The following is a 14991-nucleotide window of genomic DNA, read 5'->3' on the forward strand; positions in this document are numbered from 1 at the left end:
GTAGCCTTGCAATTTTATACCCAATCCCGGAAAGGGAATTCCTGGATAAAGTATTGGGAGAAATTTGCCTTATTGAAGGACTTTTTGATGGAACTTAGCGGCATTTGCGTTACATGGAGAGGAAGACCACGAGAACCACCCACGGTCAGCCTAACGGCAAGGGGACTCTAACCCATGATCCGTCTACCACTGAGGATATTTCACGTGTGCACTGTGATCCGTGCAAGCCAGATGCGGAATTCATATCGACTAGCCATTGCCGGAATCGAACCCCGGTTCACCTCATTGGAAGGAACGTTCTATCCCCTGAGTCATCGTGGCTAAGTGTTTAACTTAATGGTTCCAGATTGAGAATTCAACTGTGCTAATTAATTAGTGCTAACTATGAATTAAATTGCAAAATCAAGCACAAATGTGCATTTTTTCTAAATATTTTTTTTTTACACATATGGATTTCCTCAAAATACGGGTAGACGAAAAAAAATATTTCGAAAATATTGGGTCTTAAGTTGGGGGGATAGGAAGCGATATACATATTTGGCAATAGCCTGAAAAAAAAGACAAGCAATGTTATCACAGCATTTCGGTAATTAAAGATAACCAATAGACTTTAAGAGAGCAATACTTAATAAACTTTTTGTTTTTAACTTCGTTGCTAAGCAACCAAATTAAGACAATAAAAAAGAATAAAATAACGTTTCGTTATTAATTAGAGAAGTTTATTTATTAATGCTTAATCGAAAAATATTTCAAAGCTTCTAAGCAATATACATTTTTTGAGCTGAATTCTTACCGAAGGCAAAGATTGTTTCCTTTGAAAAGAAATATTGAATCGATTTAAAAATTATTCATTATTTTCCAAGCTTTTAGAATTAGAACGCACGAACTTTTTATCTGGCATTATTTTTTGTTAACGCTGTTTTAATTTTATTTTTATGAGCATAAATTTTATACTAAAATCAAACTATTATAATTAAATATAACATTTTTAGGTTAATCATTTTTACAGCTGCTTTGATTGAGTAATCTAGGTAAAAAGTTTTAAGGAAACAAACAAAGCAAAAAACTGTAGAAGGTTTGGTAATTCTAATGCACATTCACAAAGTTCTACATAATTTAGGATATTTCTTTTTTCTGTAACTGAAAAAATAGGTAAATTTTAAGTGGCATTTTAACATTGAAATATATATGTTTACGAATGACATGTTGAAATAATATGTTGTATATTGTAGGATTCGTTGCTTAAAAATTCGCTTCATTCTGCCAAATATTTAAGTTGCATGGTTTTCTTTAGGAAAAGACGATTTGCAAATAACATGATGATGTTTCGATAGATTCTGAAACTTATTTTCGCAAATTCACCATAAAATGTCTCTCAAAATTTTCTTTAATTACGATCAGCTAAAATAATTACCAAATATCATTACTACGATTTTTTTGTTTTTATTGTACGATTGGTTTGTTTTGGTTTTACGATTGGCTGTACCTTAATTTATAAACTTGTTTTACGATTCTCACCATGACTACATAAATCTGATACGATAATCTCCTTTTAAGCAGAGTTCGTAAGGTCTATAAAATACTGAAATGGTGATCGCAAAACTAAGAAGATAAAACGTATTTTATTTTATTTTTTTTACGTTTACATTCACCACAATGTTCAATTCCATTTGTTCCGAATATTTGGTCTCAAAATTTTAATTTTAAATTTTAAAAAGATAACTTCATAATTACAATACTGATGCTACAGTTGTCTTACATTTTTAAGGACTGCATGAGCCCTGTAAAATAATAAAATGCAGATGTACAATCCTTCGAACATAAAATTCTTATAAAAATAATGATCAAGTCCCTAATGTAGCTCAGTATAATTCATGGTAAAAAATTCATTGACTCTAAAAATATAAAAATGAAAATAAATGTCGACTTGTTTCGAGCGCTCAAAAATAAGCACCTATTCCCAAGACTAGACAAGAGGAAAATGACTTGTGATGTCAATTTTTAAACTCTTGAAACAAGTCTGCTTTTATTATCACCTTCATATTTTTTTTTTAATCAGTGATGTTTTGGTCTTAGTTTTTAGGGATTATTCATTTAGTAACACAATATATTAAATTTGTTCACGCGATAATAAAAAAAGTTTTTCTTAAAATAATGGCATAGGCTCTTAGATTGATAAAATATTAACCCACAATTTTCTTATAAAATTAAAGCAGTACAATTTTTTTTTATTGCTAGCAGATTCGGGATTTATTTAAGGACGTTAAAAAAAATTCCATTTACAATTGAAATTTTATAAGTCAAATGAGAAAATGGAATGGCCTCTAGCATCAGGAAAAGTTAAATAGTTACAACAACAGTTATTTCAAATAACTTACCTTTCCGTCCTACTCGAAATTATTCGAAAATGTATTTTTTATTTATTAATTCCAAAATTTATTCTAGATATATTTTAGGGTATACTTTAGTAGTACTACGACAGAGCTTATTTTTGTACCCTTATTTACTTAAAATTATTAAATAACTTGCTGAAAATAAGTTAATGAAGCTATATGATTTAATACATCCATAGTATAATAGTAAACGGGGCTTCCCATATCCTTGTTACCGCTATCAACAAATTAATGGAATAAATTTAAATAAATAATAATAGTTAAATTGTTTCTTGTTTTAGCCTTTAAGCAATGTTTCGTTCTAACATATTTCAATTCTGAAAATGACGAAATTATTCCTTGGAGAAATGTCATTTTTATTCTCTTACGGTGAAACATAAGAAAAATGGAAAAATGAAATGACGAAATTATTCCTGAAAATGACGAAATTATTCCTGAAAATGACGAAATTATTCCTTGGAGAAATGTCATTTTTATTCTCTTACGGTGAAACATAAGAAAAATGGAAAAATGAAATGACGAAATTATTCCTGAAAATGACGAAACTATTCCTTGGAGAAATGTCATTTTTATTCTCTTACGGTGAAACATAAGAAAAATGGAAAAATGAAATGACGAAATTATTCCTGAAAATGACGAAATTATTCCTTGGAGAAATGTCATTTTTATTCTCTTACGGTGAAACATAAGAAAAATGGAAAAATGAAATGACGAAATTATTCCTGAAAATGACGAAATTATTCCTTGGAGAAATGTCATTTTTATTCTCTTACGGTGAAACATAAGAAAAATTGAAAAATGTTTGTGTGAAAAATACGCTATCTCTCTCGATTCTGGATGCGTATTTTTTTTTCGAAATATGTTCAAAAATTGTTTTTTTTTTCACTTGTTTCAAATCAGATGATAATTCTAAAAATAGCATGGCTTTGGAATTTTTCTTACAATTTTCCGTTTTATTATTTACTGTTTAACAAAATAAAGCATTTTCTTGATAACAAAGTATACTATGATGATATTTTGCGAATCGTGCTAAAGTTGAAAATTAATTTTAACAAAATTAAATTTTTCCAGCATCTTCTTAAATAAAGAGCAGCTTTCAGAAAGTTAACAGTGCTATATCTAAGTTTAAGTGTCAAAATAAAATAACGGTAAATAATTTAATTAGCTTATTTAAAAAACAAAGCAACTAGTTGTGATCTTTTGAGCACTAATATGTATTTACTTTTCATAAGTCAAACAAAATAGAAACAATAAAGTAAGCAAATAAATTGTTTTTTTGTTCATTCTTAGAGAAAAAAGGTGCACTTATTTTATACGATCAATCACATGTTTTGCACCGAATAATTTTATGATAGCAAAATGTTCTTAAATTCTTATCACCATACTGGATATAGTTCTGAGACTGGAATAGAAAATTTGACTATTATTTACAACGAGATTTAATTTTAAAAAAAATTGAATATTAATAAAAATTCAGCAAAAAATGAATTAGAATATTATTAGAACGTAATCTACTTGGTATTATATAGAAAGAGAATTTGAAAAATGTAAAAATATAATGAAATAATTGGTTGAATAGTTTTGTGAATCACACGAACACATATAATTTAAATTTAATTTTAAGGTTAAGAGAATGTTAGGGCGATATATAAGGTAGTGAGATATTTTAGGAAGCTTAAAAAATTTGGCTACAGATTCGACAGCTCTATGATCGACATCTTTTGTTCGACACATTTATACTCTTTGTAGTGACTTTCAAAACATCAATATTTTAGATAATTGTTGTTTATGTCACAAGAGTTTGATTCAAGACGATATAAAGATACCTCTTACATAACTAGTATCTTTGGTTATATCTTTATTGCTTAGTTTTTAAGATATATATCGAGTAAATGATTAATATATTATTCCTGATAAATGTATACTTATGCACATTACTGAAATTGAATCAACTGTGAATGACTCAATAAAATATTGAAATTTTAAAAAAAGCAGATGCTTTAAAAAAAACTCATTCAGATTTTTAAAAAAATCATAAACATGTTTTGAATCAATCAAAACATGTTTTGATAAGACTTGACATTAGTTAAATATAATATTTTATTCAAATCTCTATACTGAATTAAGCATAAATGGCCGACGAATAAAAAAAGTAACTTATTTTATAATTGAAGTAAAAAACGATATCAAATAAAAGCGAGGGAAAAAAATGATTGAAAGTTACGCTAAGCTTGCGTAAGTCAAGTTAACTGCAAGTTTACCAAATTTGATCATTAATCATTCCATTTAAATATTTTTTTATTATTTTTTTTAAAAATAATTAACTTAAATATTCTCAGCTTCTTCTTCATAAAAACAATTGAAACTTTAGATTTCACTGCTAAAAAATACGTAGATCAATATGGTGTTAAAAATTTATCGCTATTAATTAGAAAATTTTTCGTCCAGTGTTAAATTAAACGATAATAATTATTAAAATTAATTTTTTGCATGAAATTGCCTTCGGTTAAATGAGTTTCATAAGTGGGTGCAATTATTTTCTAAATCTCCTTCTAACAACCAAATTTTCTTATAGATCTACTGTTGTATGGCTTAAGTTTGTTTTAAAGCTTAGTTATTTTATACTAACCCTAGAAACACTTGTATCTAACCTTGATTGAATAAAACAAAAATTTATAGCTTTGATTAAATAACATAAGCATGTTATTTAATCAAAATCACATTTATTACGTTATTTAATCAAAATAACATAATAAAACTATTATACTTCTATACTTCTGTAAACTATAATCACTTCTTTACTTCTTACTTCTGTTAAGATTTAAAATAGCTATCTTATACACATTAAAAATTCAAATATCTTTACTTTGAATTTATATGCTTTATACAGACTCTTATTTCTTTATTTTTACAAAAAATTTTTATCACCGAGCTTTACTTTTCATATAAAAAATATACTAAAAATGTACTCCAAAAAAATTACGATTTTTTTATCACTTTATTAGATATTGCAGTTAATTTCTTTTAAATTGCCACACGATTATGTGGAGAAAAAATAACTTTAAAAGTTTAACTGCAATTTATGAGCGATTGGCTGCTTGCTTTTACGACTTTAATCGTACCGTGGAAAATTGTCCTTAAGCTAAGTAGTACGGTATGGTACTTTTATTTGTGTTGCACGAACACTGCACAATTGGCTATTGGCGATGGCCTGGGAAATATCCCTGAGGATGATCCGGGGGCAACATACATACGTCATATCGTTTTACAGGAAGGACACATTCACACACCATTCAGCCATTCGCCAATCGTAATTTGGCCCTGAACCAGAGCATGATCAATCTCCGATTCTGTGTCCCCAGAGGTATTGATCTGCTATGGGAATTAGGAGGATTTTGTGATCTCGAAAGATTTAACGCGCACCAGTCACCATTTTGTACACAGGGATCGAACTCACGACCTCTACCATAAGTAAAGTGAACGGAATTTGTGGAATAAAGAATACTTGGAAACTTTTTTCCTTCACACTTCTGAAGATTGACAATTTATTTCTCATATTTAAAATGGATGAAAAAGTTTTTTTTTTTAATTTAAGAACTTAAGAAATTTTAGCCACTGTAGTTCTTTTTCAAATGTTTTGCATAAAGGAGTATTGTAGAACTATTTATTTTGCGATTAAAACTACTGTTATTTTATAATTATACATTATTTACTATTTCTTTCATAATTATAAAAAGAACTTTTAAAATATTACAATCAAATTTTATATTTACTGTAAACTACAAACCCTAAATTATATTCGTAATTAGGAACAACATACTAATTTTTGACCAATATGTTGTTAAATATAAAAAGGAACTAAATTAAGGGGCGTGACAGCCCATTGAGGGCCAAGGCCTACTGTGCCCATCTCAGTTTTCTTGACCTTGGGCTCTGGAGAGCAGGAGCAGATGTTCCGGTTAGGAGGTCAGCCGAGCGCGAAACCCCCAGTGCTTAGTTCCCAATCATGCTAGGTACTCATTTACAAACCCACTGAAGAGATGAAAGGCTGAGTCAACCTTGCCCTTTGAAATATAAAAACTAAACACAATTCTAAGATAGTATGCCAAAGGTATTTATCAATAAAATTTGTTCAATACAGATTGTACTTTTACATAGCTAATAGCAAAATTATAAATTAGTTATAATGTATAAAATAAGACTCAAAATTTGCAACTGTAAATTCTTGTTCACACAATACATTTAACGAATTTTCATTTTCAAATCAATGAAAGATTTTTACAAGAGGTAAATAATTTAAAGGTTTTTTTTTTTTATATATTTAAGCACAAAATTGTGTACAAATTTAAATGTTATATTTTGAAAAATAAAACTTGTTACCATTACTCCAGCAATTACTCCAAATTTCTACTCTATTCCCACCAAATTTTTTTTCGTCTCCTAAAAGATTACTTCGTTGAGGAAAAAAAAAAGTTGGAACGTAAAACATTTCTTTTTTAAACAAAAATAAAGTCGTCCTTAATTAAAGATTTTTTACAATGAAGATGCAGGGACCAAACATTTCGTCTTTAAATCGAGACTGTCGTTGTTGAATAGAGCTCCATTAAACAGAGACTTGGTAGTACTAGTTAAGTTTAACTCATTTAATGCTAATTTTTCTCTTTTTTTTCTTCTTTATTTTCCCCTTCGCTTTAATATCATTACTAATGTGTATTTTTAACTCGTTAAATATTAATTAAAATTATTATCATTACAAAAATAACTGAATTGCTCCTGCATATTATTTTAGTATACTTATTTATACTACTTTAATTCATTCGGGCAAAAACACGCGAACCGAAATTTTCAAAACTCAAAAAACGCATCAAATTTTTCAGCGTCGATTGTTCTCAATATAACCTTTCAAATCTCATTCCAAAATGTAAAATATGCTTTTGACCTGAATTTCAAACATCACCTATGACAAAACTGCGTTAACCCTTTCGTGAAAAATGTATCATAAGCGATGATTTCGGGGTTGATATGTGCTGTTGCCATCTCAGATAAATTTAATCCAGACGATATAAAAAGTTTCTGTTTAAAATATGTCAAGGCTTTTTCAACTAAATGGTTTCAATCAAAAATATGGATGTGTAAAAGAAAGAAACTGGCTACTAACTAATCAAGAATAAATTGACAACTGTAATAAACGTGTCATACCATCATTAAAGTCCATCTAAAAGTAAAGTAATTGAAAATAAGTTAGCGAGAGTTTACATAGTTTTTTTTCTCCCTATTGTCATTAAATGACGTTACAAATGGTTTAACCCTATTTCTTATTATATTATGATGGCTGAGAGATTTGAACTAAATGGAGGCTACTTTTGTTTCTTGTTCTTCTTTTTTATTGTCATAGGATTTGTTCATTAAATTATTTTTATATTTTAGATTGAATGATTCAGAAAAATTTGTATCATTTTGTACTCCTTTAAATCAAAACTAGAGGACTTCTGTTATTGTACATTCTATTTATTTTTAATAACTTTCAATTTTTCTCTGGACTATTCTTTATGTGCATATATATTTTCCCTATACTTTATTTTTATAAATGTAATTTTTTAACTGCATTTTCTTAAAAGCTATTCTACATACATGTATTTTTTCCGTGCATTTTACTTTTATAACTTTAATTTTTTAAACCAAAAGAATTTTACGTGCATGTATTTTTCCTTGCTTAATTTTTAAAATTGTAATTTAAATTTTTTTCAGTTAAAACTTTTCCCCGTGCAAAAATATTTTACATTTTATTAATTGATTTATTATATTCTAACCATAATGTGTATTTTTAGAATACTTGCTAGAATAAGATTAAAGATGTTTCCAAACTAGTAATGAAAACTGATGAACTAAGGAAGCTGATTTTGAAACTATCAAAACCTTTAAGAGGTCCAGTTAAAAAGGAAGAAATACTGTTTTTTAGCACCATTGACTTTTATCAGGAAATCAGTTCGGTTTTGGTGTTTTTCCCTCGAAAGTGGTCCCGCAGTGGACTGATCGTTAAGACACGGTTCCCAGCAGATCACCGAAGTCAAGCATCACTGGCTGCGGTCAGTGTACGGGTGGGTGACCACTTGGATCAGTCTACGTAGGGACCGAGGGTGTGCGGTATTGGTCCTCATTAAACTGTGCTACCGTAAAGTGCTCGACTTCACGTGCAGGTCGTTGGGCTACCGAAGCAGGGGTGCCATCTCCTCTGTTGAGGATCAAAATTTTGATGGCATGTCTTCGGATCATCCTCAGGAATGTTTCCCAGACCGTCGCCAATAGCCCATTGTGCAGCTCTAGTGCGACGTAAATGAACTACAATAACAAAAACAACATTCGAAAGTGATTCGACTTATTTCGAAATATCGATTTTGTTTCTTAACATGAATATTAAATTGTGATCACTCCTTTTTGTGTATACTAGTTTGACTGCAAATTTGACTAAGATTTTAAAAATATATATTGAAGCTAAAACCCTGTATTTAATTAGATGGAAGTTTACTGTGTAGCCATGAAAAAAAATTATAAAACATTTTTATAATTACAATAAAGCATAATTTGTACTCAACTAGATATCAAAGTAAAAAATAAGAACAATTTAAATAGCTGAAACTTAAAAACTTTTGAAAACCAAAAACTATTTAAAATAGAATAAAATTACAAAATATATTTCATAGCTATTACATAGTTTTCGTTATTTTTTGCTATTGAATATTTTTGTCTTAACCCTTATATTGACTGGCTTATATGGTGGTCAGAGGGCTGACCTCAGGTCAGAAAAGTCCCAGGTTCGAATCCCGGTCAGAGGCATGGATGTATTTTCCTTCTTCTTTGTACTATATGTCCTTCTTACTAGGGTGGGTGACGTTGGCGCACTTAATATGGAGCTTCTCCCTGAGAGAGTGGTCGTATACGTCCTTCTGATACCCGATTGACGAATATTAATGTATGGACTCTAATAACAATAAATGGACACTAATAACAGCTAGTAATTTATTGTTAGGGCATCGGTATTGCATAATAGCATATTTGGTTTGAAAAAAGAGAGATAAAATATTAGATATTTTATTTTTCATTTTATCCGTCGTGGAACAGGATACCCAATTTTGGGTTTACAACTCCGTCACCTTGTAATTTTGAACCAATCCAGAAGACAGGGAAACTCCAAGATCAGTACCCCCAGAGGTATTGATTTGTTATGGGAACATGGAGGACTTAGCGACTCGACAGATTTAACATGCATCAGTCACCATTTACTACACGAGGAGTCTTCCGTCGGCGGGGATCGAAGCCATGATCTCTTGGACTGCTATAAAATACGATTAAGGTTATCCCGGCCTTAATCGTACTTTATAGCACATAAATTGTTCCGAACTTAACCTTCAAATCAATAAGAAGATAAATTGTTAGTGCATAACTTTAAAAAAAAGTAGAAAATTAGATGAAAAAATGATATTTATGTGATAACAACGCGATGTTGAAAACAGTACGAAAATTTTATTTGGCAAAATTTTCACCTCAAATTTAATTTTATTGGCGAATTATTATGGATAAACAGTTCTGAACAACTGAGTTGTGAACTCTAAGGAAGTGAAAAGTGTGGCCGAAACTTAGGCTCAAATGTGCAAAGATGGCGTTGACTACTGCTTTGAATCTGTAAGAATTCTTTCGGCTGTAGTAAGAATTGAATTTAGTCACCTAAAATTGTATTAAAATGAAACGCTGACTCTTAAAAATGTTTTTTTTTTCTGAAATGAAGAAAAACTGTGATATGCCCATGAGTTGATATTTTTGGATGCTTGTCATGCTGCAAAGAGCATGAGTATTGTTCATCAGCAAAAAAAGATGTTGGTTTGAAGGGCTAAAGGGCCATTAAATATTTTCAGATTTTATAATATCTGTTTTTTTTTTCTTCAAGAAAGCATATTGCCAGCAACTATAAAATTAACAACATTTTTTTATATATATATTACTCAACCATAATCAATTTCATTTTGCGACTAACAAATAAATGCTATATAGAAAAGATTACATTGACCGAAACTAACATCTGCCTTTAGTGTGTAATTTTGTAAAATAAATTTCTTTAACAAGACGTATATACTATTAATATTTTTTCAAATTTGGAGCATCACATCTTTCATTTCATAACCATCGTTGAACAATCGACCTAATTTTTGAGTTTACGACTATGTTTAACTCCGACGCCTTGTAACTTTGAACCCAATCCCGAAGACAAGTGAGCTTCTGGATCAAGTATTGGAAGAAATTTGTTTTCTTGGAGGACTGTCTGATGAAGCTAATTTGCATTTGCGTTACATGGAGAGAAAAGCCACGAAAACCTCCCACGGTTAGCCTTGTGAAAAGGGGACTTTAACCGTCTACTACTGAGGGTATTTTACGTCTGTACTATGGTCGGTGCGAGGGGGGGGGGCGGCGGAATGAAAATACCAGCTATCTCTGGAATTCGAACTCGGGTCATCTCGCAATATATAAGAAGTGCCAAATCGAGTAAACATCTATCAATGGTTTATTTGTGAAAATTAAATAAAGAGGATTAAAAGTATATTTAGAATTTTTCCTCAGTTGAGTTCGGTTAAGAGGGGAAGGGCTTCTTAAATAAATAGCAGTGCCAATGACCACATTTCTCTAGATACCGTACCCAGTTCGCTCCCCTCACCTGACCCCGTAATGGGCCATTGTTTCCCTATGTAATTTTCCTTAAAAGTCGAAATTTTTCGAATAAAAAATAAAGGTAATTTTTTTTTATAAAATATTTATTTTGCATAATTTAATGTAAGAATTATTTGAAAAAATGTTTATCATAACTAAAGGAACGATCACTTGGATTTAAAAAAAAATGAACTGTTCTTGAAAAAAATATTTAAACTTAAGTATATGCACAATTAGAAGTAATAAATGCGAAGTTATTTTACTTGTTCAAAACACTGAACTGTATAGGTTACTGAATTGTGATACAGGACAATCTAAATAGTACAAACAATGTTCACCAAATCGGCTCAGCTCTTAAGTTTAGCATTAATGTCAATTTAAGTGATTGCACTCTTAAATAAATTATTTTAAAATTGCCTAATCATTTTATTTTAAAAAGTAACAGGTAATTCTTTTTTAAGAAGTTTTCGAATGCTTACACTTTTAAAAGAAATAAATTTTACTGGTGCACCCAAAGTGCCGGTACTTTATACCGTAATTTTATCAAGAATTTTTTTCAGTATTTGGTTCTTAGGTATAAAGAGTTTGATAATCATTGCGTTAAAGTATCTCTTTATAGCTTAAAAATTGCATTGAAAAATTCTTAGTATAAGAGAAAGTGTCACGATTTAAAGATACGAGAAGTGTATATATATATATATATATATATATATATATATATATATATATATATATATATATATATATATATATATATATATATATATATATATATATATATATATATATATATATATATATATATATATATATATATATATATATATATATATATATATATATAAAGAAAGAGAGAAAAAACATGGAAAAAAAAACTCTTAATTTCCTTCGTTTCTTTCTTTTTTTCTTTTTATCCTTTATGTATTTAATTATTTTGCTACATAAGCATATATGTTACCATTAAAGTGTTTAATGCAGTTATTTCATAGAATACCTAGTTATTCCATCATATTCAGTTATTCCAATAACTGATCGTGTCCGTTAAAGTGTGTAATATGTTATTAATTTGACACTTTAACTAGTTATTCTATGAAATAACTAGGTATTCTATAAATTAACTAATGAGAGACAGTTAAAGTGTAAAATAAACAATTCATCTAATTTATGCAGCGTATAAATTGTATTTTTGGAAACGTACCATGAAATCATTTGTTGCAACAAGGATTACTAAAATGACACTTGGTATTACAAAGAACATTATTTCTAAAACAAAAACGCTTTTTGTTGACACACTGGGTTTTACACGAACATTTTTTAAATCCCTGACCAGTACCTAAACTTTGAGCTGTAACAACCGACCGGAGCTATATTTCGACATCCAGTACTTCTTCGATTTTAATTAATTTTTTGTTCGCAGACACTGATCTGGGATCGGGAAAAAAATTGTTTTATGCGGCCGTTTCTTGTGCCCAATTGGAAAATTCCTTCTTCGGTTATTTTTATGATGATAGCTAAAATAGATTTGGTATCACCTTTTCCTCTGTCAACTTCAGGCACGGACGGTAAACCCCACAGAGGCTTCAGAATGAGATTTATCCGACATTAATTTCATCTTTTTCGCTTGAATCTCTAAACTTTTTTCTGATTTTTGTCTTTCTCTTTGAACATTAAGTTTATCAAAACACAATTTGCAGATTTTCTGCTCAACTTCATCTTCTGAAACATAATCTTCGAATAATAATAAATCTAATAATAAATGCAGTAGGGGTGGAAGGTAAATGTATTTGTCGTGCGAGATATATGATATAGATTATTTCACACTTTAACGGGTTGCAGATCGTTATTCTATGAAATAACTAGTTAAACCATGAAATACAAGAGAGTTTTACACTTTAACGGACACGATCAGTTATTTCATGGAATAACTAGGTATTCTATAAAATAACGGATTTCATACTTTAACGGTAACATATACACAAGTAGAATGTATATATATCAAGTATACGCGAGCAACGAATTCAAATGAACTTAAACGTACAGAAATCGTTAAAAAATGATTTAAAATGTTTTCGTAATAAGATTGCCAGTTTACAAAATAGGAAAACAGAAGCGTAAATAGATTGATCTTTTATCACGTGTTCTTGCTACTGTTCTGAAGCGCGTTTGATTTGTTAGTTACCTTGGATTGGCCTAAAACCGGATGTGTGCAAGTTAATAATATAATCCTGAATAATTTGAAGTTTTTAATTAATGAGATTGATATTTAATTACGCAATTTTAATGATTTTGGAAAATTAACAATTATTTTAAAAAAAAGAAACCTGATTTTCTCGTTTTGCACAAATTTTTTCAGGGGCTCAATTATTATTTCTGTTAACAATACAATAGACTCAAACAGCAACTTCCAAACACACGGAATTAGAAAAACGAATTAAAAACAGAAAAAAATTGAAAACGAAAGTAAGTTAATGTTAGATAATATTAAGCGCTAAAGCATTTCTTCTTTGGAAATAATTGTTAATTTTCTAAAATCATTAGAATTGTGAAATTAAATATCAACCCTATTAATTATAAACTTTAAAATATCCAATATAATATTATTACCTTGCGCACATCCATTTTCCGGTCAATCCAAGGTAACTAACAAATTAAACGCGCTTCAGTACAGCAGTAAGAACACGACATAAAATATCAATCTACTTACGCTTCGGTTTTCATTTTTTGTAATCTGGCAATCTTATTACGAAAAAATTGAAAATCATTTTTGAAAGATTTCTGTACGTGTAAGTACATTTGAATTCGCTGCTCGCTTATACTTATATATATATATATATATATATATATATATATATATATATATATATATATATATATATATATATATATATATATATATATATATATATAAGTATAAGCGAGCAGCGAATGCATACATGCATTCTACTTGTGTATATGCATATGTAGCACGTCCCGCAGTGGACTGATTGTTAAGACACGGTTCCCAGAAGATCACCGAAGTCAAGCATCACTGGCTGCGGTCAGTGTGCGGGTGGGTGACCACTTGGATCAGTCTGAGTAGGGACCGAGGGTGTGCGGTATTGGTCCTCGGGTGTGCGGTATTGGTCCGTAAAGTGCTCGACTTCACGTGCAGGTCGTCGGGCTACCGAAGCGGGGGTGCCATCCCCTCCGCAGAGGATCAAAATTGCGATGGCATGTCTTCGGATCATCCTCCGGGATGCTTCCCAGACCGTCGCCAATAGCCCATTGTGCAGCTCTAGTGCGACATAAATTAACAACAACAACAGCATATGTAGCACAATAAATACACAAAGGATAAAAAGAAAAAAGAGAGAAACGGAGGAAATTATATACTTGCATATACATACTTACTTGTATATATATATATTTATAGATATATATATACTAGAGGGCTCCGCCCCCTTACTCGCTGCCGCTCGCCAACCCCCGATAATTGCTACGCAATTACATTTTTGTTTGCTTCGCGAACAGAATTAAAGTCGTTTTGCTGGAGATTAGCTGGCAATTTTTCTGCAGCAACATCACATAAAGAGAATATGATAGGATTGTAAGAAGTCAGAGGTGCTTATTATCAGTATTATAAACTTCTTATATAAAGCAATTTTAATACAAACAATATTATAAACTTATATAAAGCGAGGAAGCAATATTATTTGACACATTACTATAGGGCAGTGTTTCCCACAGTGTGGTACGCGTACCCCTAGGGGAACCGGAATAATTTAGCGGGGGTACGGGTTTTTATGCGATAACAAAAGAAAAATTTCAAAAATTTTATTTAAAAACAAAGCTAACCGTGGCTATTTTTTTGCAGAGTTAGTGGTGTTAATAATTAGTTAATAATTAGTGGTGTCAACAGCCA

The sequence above is a fragment of the Parasteatoda tepidariorum genome, chromosome 4 (genome assembly GCF_982258835.1).
Source record: "Parasteatoda tepidariorum strain Cologne lab strain chromosome 4, Ptep-v5.0, whole genome shotgun sequence".
Lineage (NCBI taxonomy): Eukaryota > Metazoa > Arthropoda > Arachnida > Araneae > Theridiidae > Parasteatoda > Parasteatoda tepidariorum.